We start from the raw sequence: 14,946 nt of genomic DNA on the forward strand, positions 1-14,946 counted from the left end.
GAGCTTTTGTTGTGGCGAGCAGCTAAATGAGAAACAGAGTAAAACAGAAAGGATCAGATAGGAAGTAAATGAATGAAAGTGGAGCTGCTCGTGCCAATAATTGTCCTGTGCCTTTGGGACGAGTGAATGGTCATTCGAAACAGTGTGAAAGTTGCCCTATCAGTGATGCAGAGTGTCACCTGGCCCATAATAGGTTCCAGGATTGGTGATAAAACAAGCATCAATACCCTGGGACTCTTAAAGGGCCAGGCCTTTGATCTGAAGAGAGGAAGACTGATGAAGATTCATGTCGATGGAAACTAGGCATGTCATATTTTTTGACATAAACACGAGTTGCAATTAAATCATTTTTTATGGATGCGCTGATAGAGTCAAGCCAGAGTAATTTATCGGCTGGATCCTACTAGTAATTGAATTGTCTCTTCATACTTAAGTTTTTTTATGTTTTATGGCAATTAATTGGGTTTCTTAAAGCATTTGACCTAAGGCCGTGATTTATTGAGGGGCACTGACTTAGATTTTAGGGTGCTACATGTATTTTTGTGAGACAGCAGCTTGTGGAACATAAATCAAAATACTGGACACAACCATTAAGACCAATAGAAGCAGTTTTTTAGAAAAATACCAAATTTGTTTCAGTCCTGTTAAACTTCAGAATCCAAGTCTTCTTGTAACAAGCGAATGCTGGACACTAATCTCTGAACACTATGTCCAGTCCTCCTGTAATCCACCACTCACCAGCTATTACAGCCCTTATCACTTACTTCACTTTAACAAGCTACAACAAAGCTGTTACTAACACTGTATCAGCAACATTTAACAGTGATGGTGCTTCAGGTTACTGCAAAAAAGCCTATCCTCTGAGCACTTTCACTTCTGTGATGAGGTAGGTTGCACTACTCGCCTGACTCACTCAAACTGACATGAGAGTACACCCTGATCAGTATTCTCCAATGAGACTCCTTTGCAGAACACAGCATGCTGTCTTCAACTTAAACAAGCTGAGCTAGAGACACCAGGTGGACACTGAACACTGAGCTGCAGAAACCAGAGTCCACTGTGCACTATGTAAAGTCTGGTTCCCCTTACACACAAAATTGCTAATGGATTTGTGAGAAATCACTCCCATGTGTTGCATACAGAGATTACAAGTTGTCTGAAAATATTTACTGCAGTACTTTATTTTTAGCTTTTTCTGTTTAAATATATACAGGAACAGCCTGTTACTTCTGTTTGGAAGCAAATACCCAGAAAAAACGAATCCATGAAATGTTAGATTCTCAAATATGTACTCAACTACTGGATGTATGCAGAATGCATTGCCAGTGTTGCATAATGCATTGCGCTTCCCTAGTTTAAGAAATGCAAATCACCCGAAGTTGATGGAATCCACTCAAGTTGATGGCAACCTTCCACAGGCATGCTATGAAATATTTGATATTTTTCAAACGTTAGCGATGTAGTGAAAGTAAAAGACAGAGAGTGAGAGAGAGTGAGAGAGAGAGAGAGAGGAGACAGAGAGAGAGATACAGGTAGGGGGAGAGAGAGGCAAGGACAAAGGAGGAGGGGCGGACATGAAAGAAGGAAATGAGTATGAAGTTTTCCTTGTAGAATATTACACCAGCTGTTACTGACTTTCTCTCCTGCTGTTATTAAACAAGGGATGAAAGATGTTGTATATCGCCATGTGTACACTTTTAAATGAGCTCAAAGAAGCCATTTTGAAGCCATTTTGCAGGGTAATATATATCATTCAAGCAGGGTACCATTCTGATTTATTTTTTGTAACAGACACCCAGTCACACAAAATAAAAAAAACAATAATCCTCTCTGAGCACTGGTTGTCTTTTAAAGCCCCCACACTCTAAATGCAGTTTTGAACACTGTCGTCCCTGTTGTGATATACCGGACTGAAAGCAATTTGTGAGTGCTTTAATAGGGAGGAAGTGACTGTATTACAGAGCTATTATGCCTCAGTTTAACATAGGGTGTTAGGTATTTTTGGGCAACACTATACACCATTTTGAACCTCCTATTCCAAATAAAATAAAAGCAAAAGAATCTGCTCTTTTAAGATGCAGATTCATTGGGTCAATCAAAACAAGCATATACCCGTAAGCTCTATTTTTTGCCTAATTTACCACTACCTCAAAACCATAAAAACTGCTCTTCAGTGCTTGTTGTGACATATACAGTATACTGTAAATCAATGTGCCATTGCCTTCCATAGTTCCACTGATCTTCTTCTGTTAGAAACTATAAGGCATCTTTATCGACCAGAGACCATAATCCATCATTGGATATTTGGCATAGTCTGCTTTCTGCAGGGAGTGCAGACGCTCACTTGTTATTTCAGTCAATATCCTTTACAACAGGTAGTGAGCTTTAAGTTGTATTAGTATCAATATTTGTGGAAAAACATTATACGGTACATTGTTTAGGAATCAATAGCTTTAAACCTTTATCCCGAGCCAGATTACTCACATTACCGAGACTGTGCTGAGCTGTATTGTTATCAGTAACTGAGTGGACAGTGATAGTATTATGTCAAAAAAGATTAATTTTTTTTATCCAAGAAAAAAACTAAAACAAACAATGCTTAAGGGCTTAAGTATAATGAAAAAATATAAAAGGTAAAAATAAACAGCATATTCCCCAGCAACCCCCGAAAAGAGATATGATGAGTTGACAGTTGTTTGACAATTCAGTGAGAATCCCCAAGATGTTTCACTTTTCGATTACACACTAACTGGACAATTGGGGGTGCGACAGACATCACTTTGAATTTGGGTGACCGTTCCTATCTTTAAACCTCGGCCCCAGCTCCCCCTAGACCCTTACCCTCCCGGAGTAAAAGGTTCAAACAACTGAATCGATAGTAATTTAGGGCAACACTCTTGTCACTTCCTTCTTCTTCTTCTTCATCTCCCACCACCTGGACTGCATCCTGGGAGACAATTTTCTATGTGACATTGCTCTGATAGGACAACAAAGAATGCCCAGGACAAATTGCTCTTTGGAGAGAATTGATGGGATTCTGATAAGACAGGTCCGCTGATAAACATGTTCCATACCACTAAGCCTAAGAGGATGGCAGGTTATTTTTTGTACTCACATGCATTGCTTTTAAAGGTGGCAGTAAATATATATATACACAGTATTTATTTTCTAACTGTACAGTGGAAATATGCCCCCAATAATAATGATGAATGCTAAAATCCATTTATGGATATCCTGAACCAAAGCTATAGTAAATGGCATGCACAGGAAGTAAATGTTAGAAAACTGATTTAAAAATATAGTGAATGACCCATTTTACATATCCAAACCATTAAAGATGTATTTGATTTATCCAGCTATTACAGTAGTGGTCATGCCCAATATACACCATAGAAAGTTTAATTATAATAATTTATAAACCATTACAGAGAGGTGAAACAGCAGCCAATGGACAGACGTTTCCCATTTGTAATGGAACTAAACACAGCTACACATTCAGCCGAAATAAGCACAACCTGTGTGGTTAGACTTTTAAAATCAAGCAAGAAATTAATAGTTATTACTGTTCTTCCTAGCAGTTATTACATTTTTGTAGGTAACATTTTTAGTGTTTTTTATAAGAAAAACGTATAGTTTCTGCTATGTCTTTTCTTCTCCCTCTGACGTATTTTCCACAACCTCTTTCATCCGCTCAATGTAGTCAGAGCTTAAAAAAAAAAAAAATCTTTCATTCATACAATTGAAAGGCCAGCGTGTTGAACCACCAAGTCAAACCAATTCAACTTTCTTTCAGCAGTTGGCTGGTGGATGCTGATATCTTAATATCACTGTTGAACCTGCCATTCTGTCTTACAGAGCAGAAATTGCACAGCACACCTCCTAATCCATCACTACCATTATCTTCGGAGTGTCCTGTGAGAATTAGCTGAGAATGAGGTTCCATCATTCACCTGCTGTCTGTCCACCATTACCACAATCTACACTCAAGGGGAGACTCTGTAATAACTCCTATACCATCTTTATGGGCCGTCATTTTATAGAGACTGTATATTTTAAGGTAATATTAGAGCTTTTTCTAAATATCATAAATATCGTTTTCCTCCTCAAGTATTTATTCTGATTTGAAGAGCTGAATACAGTACAGGCCTGGCATATCTATCACTATTGATTAATGGATCAGCTTGATATTATAACAGCTCAATAAATCATAGCTCAATGACTGGAAAACTGAGACAGGCTGCATGGTATGCATATCATATTGTATGACATCAGCAGCAGAGATCGAAAAAAAAGAAGAAGCAAACTGGTATCGCAGCCGTGTGATAGATTTCCTGTGACACTGATGCCCGTTGTGAGGGCTCACCATCTAACAAGTCTTGGCATATGGGCCTCAGAACATAGCACACACATTTTCATTAAAACAGTGTTTAATAAATCAGGACACATGCATGGATTCATTTATTTAATTTCAATGCATAACACGTTTAGGTATTCAAGTCTATCAGAGTGAAACATATTTGTTTCTGCTCTTCGATTCTATTATTATGTTAACTTTTATGTTATTTAGTTTAAAAACAACAACCATTAAATGGATTAACTCTTTAAACTCTTGGTTTGCTAGGTGTTTACTGAACTAGAGGATCTGCACGCTGTAGATGTTATAAAAGTGTGGCTCCACTGTCCTGTGGGCTGGTCTGTTGAGAGCTAATTGAAAGATACTACCCTCTTGAAAAAGAACATTTGTCTACAAATTCGGAGCTGCTATGTCTGAACAGCCTTAAAGGTCAGCCAAATGATCTAAGCTGTCACTCTGGGTTTTTACCACCTTGGATGAGATTACGTCTTTTGATAGTCTTGTCCCTTTGGTATCATTTGGTTTGAAGCATCAGACAGTAAAAGTTGGTATTAATGAGAATGCTGTTTGAAGTTTACTGTGATTACATTACCTGACTGCTGAATCCTTAACTTTGTAGACCTGCAACTGTCATGGGAGCAATAATATATGTAATAATGTAACAGTAATAGAATAATAGAATATTAATAGTGTATACTTTGTATACCGGCAACTGTCATGGGAGCAATACTATAATAATAATAATGTAAAAGTAATAGAAAATGAATAGTAATAGAATAATAATAGTGATAATGATAAAAGTAACACAATATACACACTTCTTTCTTGTTCTGTCTTGATTATACACAGCTTTCGGGAATTGCTCCAACCTCTCCAACATCTGTGATAACACAGCATGACATAAATCCTTTCAGCACAATATATCTAAAACACAGAGTAAAATAACCTCGAACATGTGTAAGACGGTATCTCTGTAGGATTATTTTTGAACTACAAATATGGGGATCCATTCTAAAGTGCATTAAAAGAAGAGGAAGCTGAAGAAGAAAAAGGTGATCAAATATTGAAGACTCTCTTGGGCACTGGCACGCAACAGCCCTGTTAACCTGACCCAACTTCTTGGCTGTCGCCAAATGCAGCTCCACTGCACTAAAATATTAACCGCCTGCAATCTTTGACACACACGGGTACTGAGAAGCCTTGGCGGGGTCTCACAATTGATCCACATCTGATGGAAATCCATCCAAACGTGTGGGTATTCCTTGCTATAAATACATTTAGTTCATATACTATAGTGCGTTTTAAATATGGCATAAAACATACGTGGCATTCTGAAAATGCATACATGCAGTACTGAATGTATTTTTGTTTACATACCCAAATATATCATAACTCATCAGCATTATATAATTTATATACAGTACAGGCCAAAAGTTTGGACACACCTTCTCATTCAATGTGTTTTTATTTTCATTGACTATTTACATTGTAGTTTCTCACTGAAGGCATCAAAACTATGAATGAACACATATGGAATTATGAACTTAACAAAAAAGTGTGAAATAACTGAAAACATGTCTGACATTTTAAATTCTTCAAAGTTGCCACCCTTTGCTTTTTTTTGATAGCGCTGCAAACCCTTGGTGTTCTCTCAATGAGCTTCATGAGGTAGTGCTTTGTCAGGGTTAATTAGTGACATTTTTTCCCTTATTAATTAAAAAGCAAAGGGTGACTACTTTGAAGAATCTAAAATATAAGACATGTTTTCAGTTATTTCACACATACATGGGTTGTTTACCATATTAACTGTGCATCATTTGATACTTGGAGCATGAATTTAAGCATGGATGTAAATTGCATCACAGTGCGTCTATAGGTGCATTCAAACATTATATAGCGTGCAAAGTCAATCTGTTGCAGCTACAGACTTAGAGCAGTTTTGCATGTGGATTTTAAATTACACTGCACAATCAAACTAAATTCATATATATATTTGTTTAATTCAGCAAAAGGGATTTAGAGTATTATGTAAAACTTAAATGATAGCAAGAGTGTCAAGTAGTTTTGGAGAACATTTGTTTTTAATATATATACAAAGAAGGAGCATAAAAGTGACAAAAATAGTGTTAAGAATGGTACATATATTCTTAATAACAGCAGACCACGAATAGAGCCCTGTTCTGAGGAAGATTTATGAATGTTTTAAAGATGTCAATATGCAAGCCTCTCCATTTGCCCAGTTTCCCCCCTTTCCTAAAATCATTATAAAAAAAGAAAGAACAAACATTATGCTGAAGTTTCCAAAGCAGTAAATTCCATTGTGTGCTGTATAGAAATAAAAGAAATAAAGATTGGTTACACATCAGCTTTCCCCTTTGGCCGAAACAGTACGTCTCTACTGAACAGAGGTTAAGCTTAATAACAACTAAGAGTGATTATGGTCTCTGTGGAGTCTCTTAACTAATTTTATCTTAACTTTGTCATACCATGATACATGTAAACACTATCTATGTCGATAATGTACCTCACTGTCTTAAAGAAAAGAGGACATTAATCAGTTAACCTACTATTAGTGAAATTAAACTTACTTGGAAAAATGCTACCAAAGTAAATTTCAAACTGAGCAATTCATCTTTAACATATTATCTTCAGAATGTCAGTAGTCTATTGTGATTTTTTAAATGACTTTAATGAGATAGATGAATGTTTTGCAGAAAATGTCAGGATATTAAAATTGTAAAATGCTGGACAAAAAGCAATATGCTTCGGTACGAGTATTTCAACACTACAGTTAATACTGTAGTAATTCTGGGTTAATGAAGCACTGCCTCTGTGTCTGCCTTACCCTGTTCATGCTTCAGTAACAAGGCTCTGGGCTAAACAGATGATGAAGTTGTTGTTGTCATCTGATATTTGCACTGCTTTCATGGCAAATGGAAATGAAATTCTTTTAGACCTTTTACGCATAGGGCCATTAAAGACATTTTCACTAGAAGTCCTTCTTGTCAGCTGCAGTAAAGTCTCGCATTGCCAGACCTTCCTCCACAGCGCTGCAGAGGAGGGTCTGGCTAGTTCACATAGAATGGGAGAAAAACTCTGGGCTCTGGTTTATTGACGTGTCTTCAAACCAATCACAATCGTCTTGCACAAAGTCCCGGTGCCGCTGCAAAATAGCCTCGGGAAGGAACATGTTTCGGTGGAACGTGTGTACGTTCAATGTTGTTTTAGTCGTGCAGCAGAAAACTATGGTGGTCTAGCATGGAGAACATGGAGAAGACTTCCTCTGCAGCATTTTTTTTTTTTAAAACTTGCCCTGAGCAAGCCTGACAAGATGAAACCAGACTGGACTCCGAACAACAAGGGCTCCTGTTAGGGGACTGCTCTCTGACTCATCCTCTGCAGCTTTAACAAGCCGTCTGCAAAGGGCCATGTCTTCTTTCAAAGCAAGGCATTATCCACTGTCTTTATCTGTCCATTTCTCTATATGTCTCTCATCCATGCTCACTTGCACGTTTGAACTGCAGATATAAATAAACAACACAGATACATGTGAAATACATAACAGCACTGTCGACTAGTCATATTTCCTGTCTCTCTCGCACTGTATCCTTAATGTATGTGTCACTTTTCAGCCTCTTTCTTTTTTTCTTTCCACTATCTACAGTATAGCATTGTAACATGTTTGTTCCACACTATCTATTAGCGAAACAAAAAAGAAAGAAATCTACATAAAGGTTTTTGCAAACTATTTTATCTTTTGTCAGCGAATGTTATGTAAAACATGATTGCTCACTGTGATATCGGTTGCAATTGACTGGAAATGAATGTTTTTCTTAAAGCTTACTAATTGTTGCAATTTCGAGTTAAAAATGACTTGTTTAATGGTGGGAGAGCTTAATTTGCTTTGTGTTACTTGGCGTCTCACTGTGGCATGGCCAGCAACCCTAGTCAGCCACAGTCACTGGTAATCTGTTAGGGTTTTACACTTCCATTTTGGCTGGACAGAAACATTATCACAGTTTGCATTCATAGCTGGTCCGTGTGGATGCCTGATAATCTTGTAAACAATGCCCTCAATCCTGCCGAATACACAAAGATAAACAACAAGCGGTCGCAATGACACAGCACGAGGTCAAGTCTGGCATCTTTCCTCATTTTCCATTTTCTTTTTTCTCCCCCATGAATATAGTTAGAGACACTGAGATGTGGTGCCAAAAGCCTTCATTTTCAGGGGAAGGGATTTCACTTGACAGTGCCAAAAAGCCTTTCCGCCAGAACTCATTATCTTGTCCTCTTTGTCACAAGGAGCAAAAAGCCACATTTGTGAGCATTGTTTAATCTCTGACCAGAGGTCAGGTTTTACTAACAGGTCAGTCATACAAGAGGGAATGAGCGCACTTTACATTTATGCAAATGGTATGGAGTAATTATCAACTATACAAGTTTGTAATGGTTCCCTGTGCAGCTGCCAGAGAGAGATTGTCGAGCAACTGGCGAACATTGATTATTTTCCAATAAATCAATGTTTAATAACAGAGTGATGAGGGTCAGAATTTAATCAACTGCATTGCATAAGAAACAGCAGCAGCCGGGATAAATTGATGTTTCCTTCAAAACAACTGAGCAGGTTAATTTATCTCAAGCTGTTTGGTATCTGCTTTTTAAAAAATTTCTCATTTCATCAACAATAGACGATGAAATGCAGACTTGAATTGCTCATTACTGCTTACGTTTTCAGGTTCAGTGAGAATCTGTCCCTCTAACACAAAATACAAACTAAAAATCTGTTTAAAGCATAATAACCATGGTCACTATACTGAAGATGTGTGAAGATAAGGAATAATAAGGTTCTGCTGCTTCTGTTCAGAAACTGCTCACTCACATGAAACGTCTGTTACCAACCCAATTCTTCCACTTTGATGTGGATCACCTTAGACTTTGCTGAATCATGTTATGCACCTAAAATGTTACATGTGAGGCTAGTGGCTTACTTAGACAATGAGAATCTGTTTAGGAACAAATCATTATTCCTGAATCAATAGAGCAGGACATGAAACATGTTTGTGTTTTATCCCTCCCCTTTCCTTACCTCCAATGTAATAGGATTTCTCTTTGCAATAAATGGAAATGTCTGGCTTGGAACGTTCCCCTGCACTTTACAACCTGTTTCCCCACACATCAACGTACGCCATGGCTTGGCTGTCACAGGGGTAATGAATAGCAGCAATGAATAGCAGGAGAAGTAAGATAAATAAAATAAAATATTGCTTTGGCACCGGCTTCGTTCAAACTACTTTAACTGGCACACACGTCTTTCTGCTGTCAGCAAAATATCTGAGCGAGAGCAGGTAGGCCGAATTATCAAGACATTAATCATCAGGTTGGACGTTAAAGCATGTTGGAGCCCCTCAATCTCCATTCAGCCCTGCTGGCCTATGGGAATTCCTTGGATACTTCTCTGCTTATCTTAAAATACCATTTCTATTTGTTTAGTTATTACTTTCACCCAGAGTAATTGCTTGTAACCCCCTCCTGCATTCAATTAAATGAAATTCCAGCAAAAGCACATTGCCATATCATCAACATTATCTTTATTATGTCCAAGGCCCATAAAAACACGCTTCACCAGCTAGAATGTTTCATGGAGTGCTCACATGTGAAATTAAGGCATCTCAGATTCTTTGTTGCATCATTGCTTTTCTTAACGAGCTTTATAAGTATAAAAAAGCAGTTCTGTTATTATAAAAATACTGCAATTACTATTTCAAATATTGTAACTCGTTAAAAAAGTTACACCATCTGATGTGAGCGTACCTTGTAGTACAATGTTGCAGGAAACAGGTTTGGTTAGTGAAGTGTGATATGAAATGAAGGTTGACACATGGCCAGTGTTTAACTGAGGTAAGCCCACAAGACCTCCAGGAGCTTATCTCATAAACCTAAATTACTGATAAATTTGCTTAGTAAGCCTCCTTAAATGTGAAACGTAGACCGAAAAAAAGAAGAAGAAAAGATCTATGCTGGGTTCATGTCAGTGCAGTTTTCAAGCTAGCACAGCATGAATTCCTTTAGGGTTCTAGACCCAAAGAGCTGCTCAGGGGTGTGTTAAATGAAAGTTGGATTGATCTGCATTGTAATGAGTCACTTTCCCATTAATTCATATGAGAATACTATGCGGTATCCAACCAAGAAATAGTAATTTGGACTATCACAAACATGGCATCCCACCAACACACCAGACAAGTATTTCCAGGTGCAAAGACATCATGTAGCATTATGTCTCTATGGTTAGCACAATTGTCAAACAATAAGAAGGTCCTGGGTTTGAGCCAGTGTAGTTCCTGGTGAAATTAGTTGTTCTGCATGTGCTACCTGTGTTGGCAAGTAGGGGTGGATGGAAACATGTATTCACAAAAAAATTGCGATTCCCACATGATTGACAGGAATTCAATAAGATGGTATTGGTTTCCTCCCACACCAACAACAAACTAATTGCTAAATATTTCTCTCCATTAGATACAAAGTGTAGAGCTGGTAGTGTAGTTAGTTTTAGTAGTACAGTATCTGTGCTAAGCAAATCTAACCAATTTAGATTTATTATAATAGAGAACCACTGAGTAAAGCAGCATGAGTCTGTGTAACAATGATTTTCCATTCAAAGCTGATTTTCAGTTTGAATAATTTTGATTATGGAGCTTAAACATCTCTTCCTCTTCAAGAAACAAAGACATGGAAAACAAGTCTTTTTAAGCTATAATGCTGTACTTGACTACATGAAACAGCTGTCTAACTGCTTAGCAAATGTTAATATTCTGACCATCCTAATGCATGCAGATTTACAAATTTAGAAGATATATTGAGTTCATAGTAAGTGAAGTTTCTTACAGCATTAAAACCCTCAAGATGCTTAGCGTACATCTGCGAGCTGATAAACAGCCAGACGACAAAAACCACTGATCTGGACAAGATGTTTCATGACAGGCACTTATTTGCTCACAGTGATGTGTGATGGGTGCTTTCTTGTACTTTGAACTTACTCAAGCTTGCAAATTAAATAGTTATCTTCATGCTTAATCAGAGGTGGGTAAGAAAAGGAAAAAGTCGGACAGGTGCAAAAGCTAACAAGTTAATGATAGTTAAATAATGTGGGGGTAAAAAGACACTGCTAAAGTTAAAGTCAAACAAGGGTAAGCCTGCTGCTTTATAAACACATTTTAGCCAGTGAGTCACCTTAAAACATTGCCAATGCAATGCCAACACGTTTGCATGGTGTTTGACCCAAGCACAGTTTGAGCAACCTAAGCACACCAGCAGGGAATTCTTGGCAGCCGCTGAGCATAAAAAAAAAAAGAAAGAAAACTCTGCACACAATGTCTTAGGCACGGGCCCAGGCTTGCAGTTCCTCCCCAGAGGTGCACAGAACTTTTAATCTAATTAAAACAAGACTGGGAAAGACAACTTGAAAGATAAGGGTGCCATAGAGAGTCATCTGCCTGGCACCCCCGCCATCCATCCTTCTCAGTAGTGACTAAAGCTAGTTATTAAGACCTTGAGGGCGACAAGGGTGCAGCAAGGAATGGTTTAAGTAACAGTATTAAATAGAAGCTTGGTTTGACAGCTGCAGTCTTGACAAGACTGACAACACAATCCCATCAGCAGGACTGACAAAAACAGGCATGAACAATTCATCTCTTCTTATCATGATGGAGTAGAATGGACACCTAAACAACCAGAACTGCAAAGACAATACAGAAGTCCTCTTAATACATTTCTGGGGCACGTCCACTTGATAGGTAAATTGGGAGTCTTTGGTCATTATGTATTGCATCAAGTGCTTTGTTTATTCTGGCTTAATCTGTGTCCACTTGATGGTGGTGGTGGTGGTGAATGGTGTGGAGTATACGGGCATATAGGAAAGTCAGAGAGAGGATTTACCTATATGTTCTTCCATTCCCCATACCCATATCTGTAAAAAAAAAAAAAAAAAAAAATCACTGGTGTCATCAGTTTTTCTTGTGGCTCAGAAAATCTTTTTATTTGAGTTATTTATGCCTGATAAGCCAACCCGGTCCAATATGAATCTTAAAAGTTTGTGATAGACTGTTTTTATATGCTGGATATAAAAAATGTGTTTCCTCTAGTGAAAAGATGTATGTGTAGATAGTACGTTGTTAAAATCCCCATGATTCCAACCACTATAGTGCCTGCATGACTAAACAAGAAAAGGACAAAAAGTACTACAAAGCAATTTGTAAAGTAGATGCTGTATGCTCAACATTGGTGAAGCCATTAAGAGTTAATCACAGTATATGGACTTTAAGCTAATATAAGAAGGCAATGCACTGTAATTAGTTATGGGCTGTCAGGCAGTGTTTCTGGAATACACCACAGCTAAAAGGTTAGGTTGCATCTTACTGACAGATGGCATATAGGCATGACCGTGGTTAACTGTCTTAATTAAGTCAGCAATGCTTGGATGAATGCATTAGGAGAAATACCACAAGTATTAGAATGTTTGGTTTTAATAGTTTGTTGATTCTGATCAGTTAATTGGCAGTGACAGTTTCATTGAGTGTTGCTGTTCTTTTGAAGTTAAACATCAAAGTAAACTGATGGCTACTTCAATCTGCTGCATGGACTTTCTTGGATCACATGTACTGTAAAACCAACTATTTTTACCATCACAACATTTACACGTTGTATTTAAAAATAGTAATAAAATGACATACTGTCAAAAAAGAGCTCAATGGAGTTTTAAGCCCCCAACCTTGACTTCAAGGCACTTAACCTTAACCCTAACCATTGCCCAATCCTAGAGCCTCCCAGGCAGCGCTGCCTGGAAGCCTGACGTTGGGGGCTTAAAACACCAAACACCCAAAAAAAGATGATTTGGATATGACACACTATGGCTCAGAGACAGTACTTACAATGTCCAACAATAGTTGGCAATATAGTACAAATTCTGTAGACTGCAATCGTTGTCTTCCTCCACTCTAAGATAGTTCTAGTGGCTTTAATGTGTTGCTTGCCAGGAGGGTCATGCACAGTAGGTAATAATTCCTTTACAGTATGTGGGAATAATTAGTAATCTTCATTGTGCAGCTGTAAGGATGTTTGCTGTCCCATCAAACAACCCTCCTGCTTTCTGACACATCTCATTATCGTACCCCTATATGTTTGTGAAAGCAATGGTGACAACAGCTCCACGGCTACAAATACAGTATGGATGAATATAAATAAGCTCTACGGTGACTTTCTGAAATGTCTTTAATCGTAATGTGTCAGCCATTACTATTTGAGTACAATGCACATGTTTTACTACAGTCAAGCACTCACCATGTATTCCTCAATATAAAATAAGTATGTATAAAAGCAATTAGGGTGTATCTTAAATGCATTCATCCAAGCATTGCAAACTTAATTAAGAAGGCTACCCACAGCTATGCCTATATATGCCACATGCCAGTAGAATGCCACAAATTTCACCTTTTAGCTGTGGCTCAGACAAGAAACATAGTGACTATTGTCCCATAAATACTAATATTGTATTACCCTCTCGTATTCATTTTCCACTCTCTTAATCGCCTTCTCTCCAACATTTAACAGCATGTACATGGACTCAAAGCAGGGGAGTTTATTTGTCCTTTGATACCTCTCCTGCCATTTGCAGTGTCTTAATTATGATGACGGCAATGGTGATGATGTTCATTTGTTTGGAAAAAAAGATAATAAGCATGGAACATCCTTATAAGTTCCATGGCTTTTCATTTGTGCCACCATTAGCTATAACATCCCAACTGCAGTCAATTACTGTGCTGTTTGCAAGTTATATAGTGACCTTATCCAAGCTGACAAATGGCCAATTTCTGCACACACCTCTGCATCCCAGCATGCTTTGCCTTCTCTTATTTACTGCCTAGTTTTTAAATGCCACATTTTTTCCTGTTTATTCCCAAAGAGGCTTCTTTTGGTACATTTTTCTTTTTCATTAAGAGTACTGACTGACTGACTATTTTTTATATGGATTTCATTACCCTTCACTGCCACATATGCCTGTCTGTCTGTCCTTCCGCCCTCCTGTCTATCTATCCATCTATTATAAAATCAAACATAAACACTCCTGGTGTATGCCTTTCAGAGTAAGAGACAATATATGTTTTTTTGTGATTTGAGTGGACAGCCTCTTTGAATATAAATGGAAAGTGACTCATAAACATACTATCTGTAAATTCAGCAGGCAAACTAAATATAGTTTAGGATGAGTGCACTATATGATTTTTATGGTAGAGTAAACCATAATCACCTGTACCAACAAAGTGATAATGGACTCGCCCTGGCAGTGTTCCTAGTCCATCTCCTTGGGGTAATGACCCCTTAGAGCCACTGAACTTGCTGTGTATGCTTATGCTACACTGCTTGGATTTTAACTGTCCTTTCCGGCCCACACGAGAGGTCAGTTTCACCTTCAGTCAGGCGTTAAAATGAAGTCCACTCCCTCACTGAGCCCCATCACTCTAGACCATTCCGACTCCCAATTGAACACATAAAATGTAGTCTTATGAGCTTCCAGCATCATATATTTTCCTGTAAAT

The 14,946-nt window shown here is 37.9% G+C and overlaps 1 protein-coding gene across 7 annotated transcripts in view; it reads right to left on the reverse strand.

Moving 5' to 3' along the window:
• Positions 1 to 14,946, reverse strand: part of lingo2 (leucine rich repeat and Ig domain containing 2) — a 245,977-nt gene that overhangs the window by 65,793 nt on the left and 165,238 nt on the right. The window contains exon 5 of one of the 7 annotated variants that reach the window (XM_039814374.1): positions 12,290 to 12,320. The exons of the other annotated variants lie outside the window; for them this stretch is intronic. The gene's annotated coding sequence lies outside the window, so the exon portion shown is untranslated. The remainder of the gene's footprint in view (positions 1 to 12,289; positions 12,321 to 14,946) is intronic. 7 annotated transcript variants of the gene reach the window in all.

Source organism: Perca fluviatilis, chromosome 10 (assembly GCF_010015445.1).
Source record: "Perca fluviatilis chromosome 10, GENO_Pfluv_1.0, whole genome shotgun sequence".
In the NCBI taxonomy this organism is placed as follows: domain Eukaryota; kingdom Metazoa; phylum Chordata; class Actinopteri; order Perciformes; family Percidae; genus Perca; species Perca fluviatilis.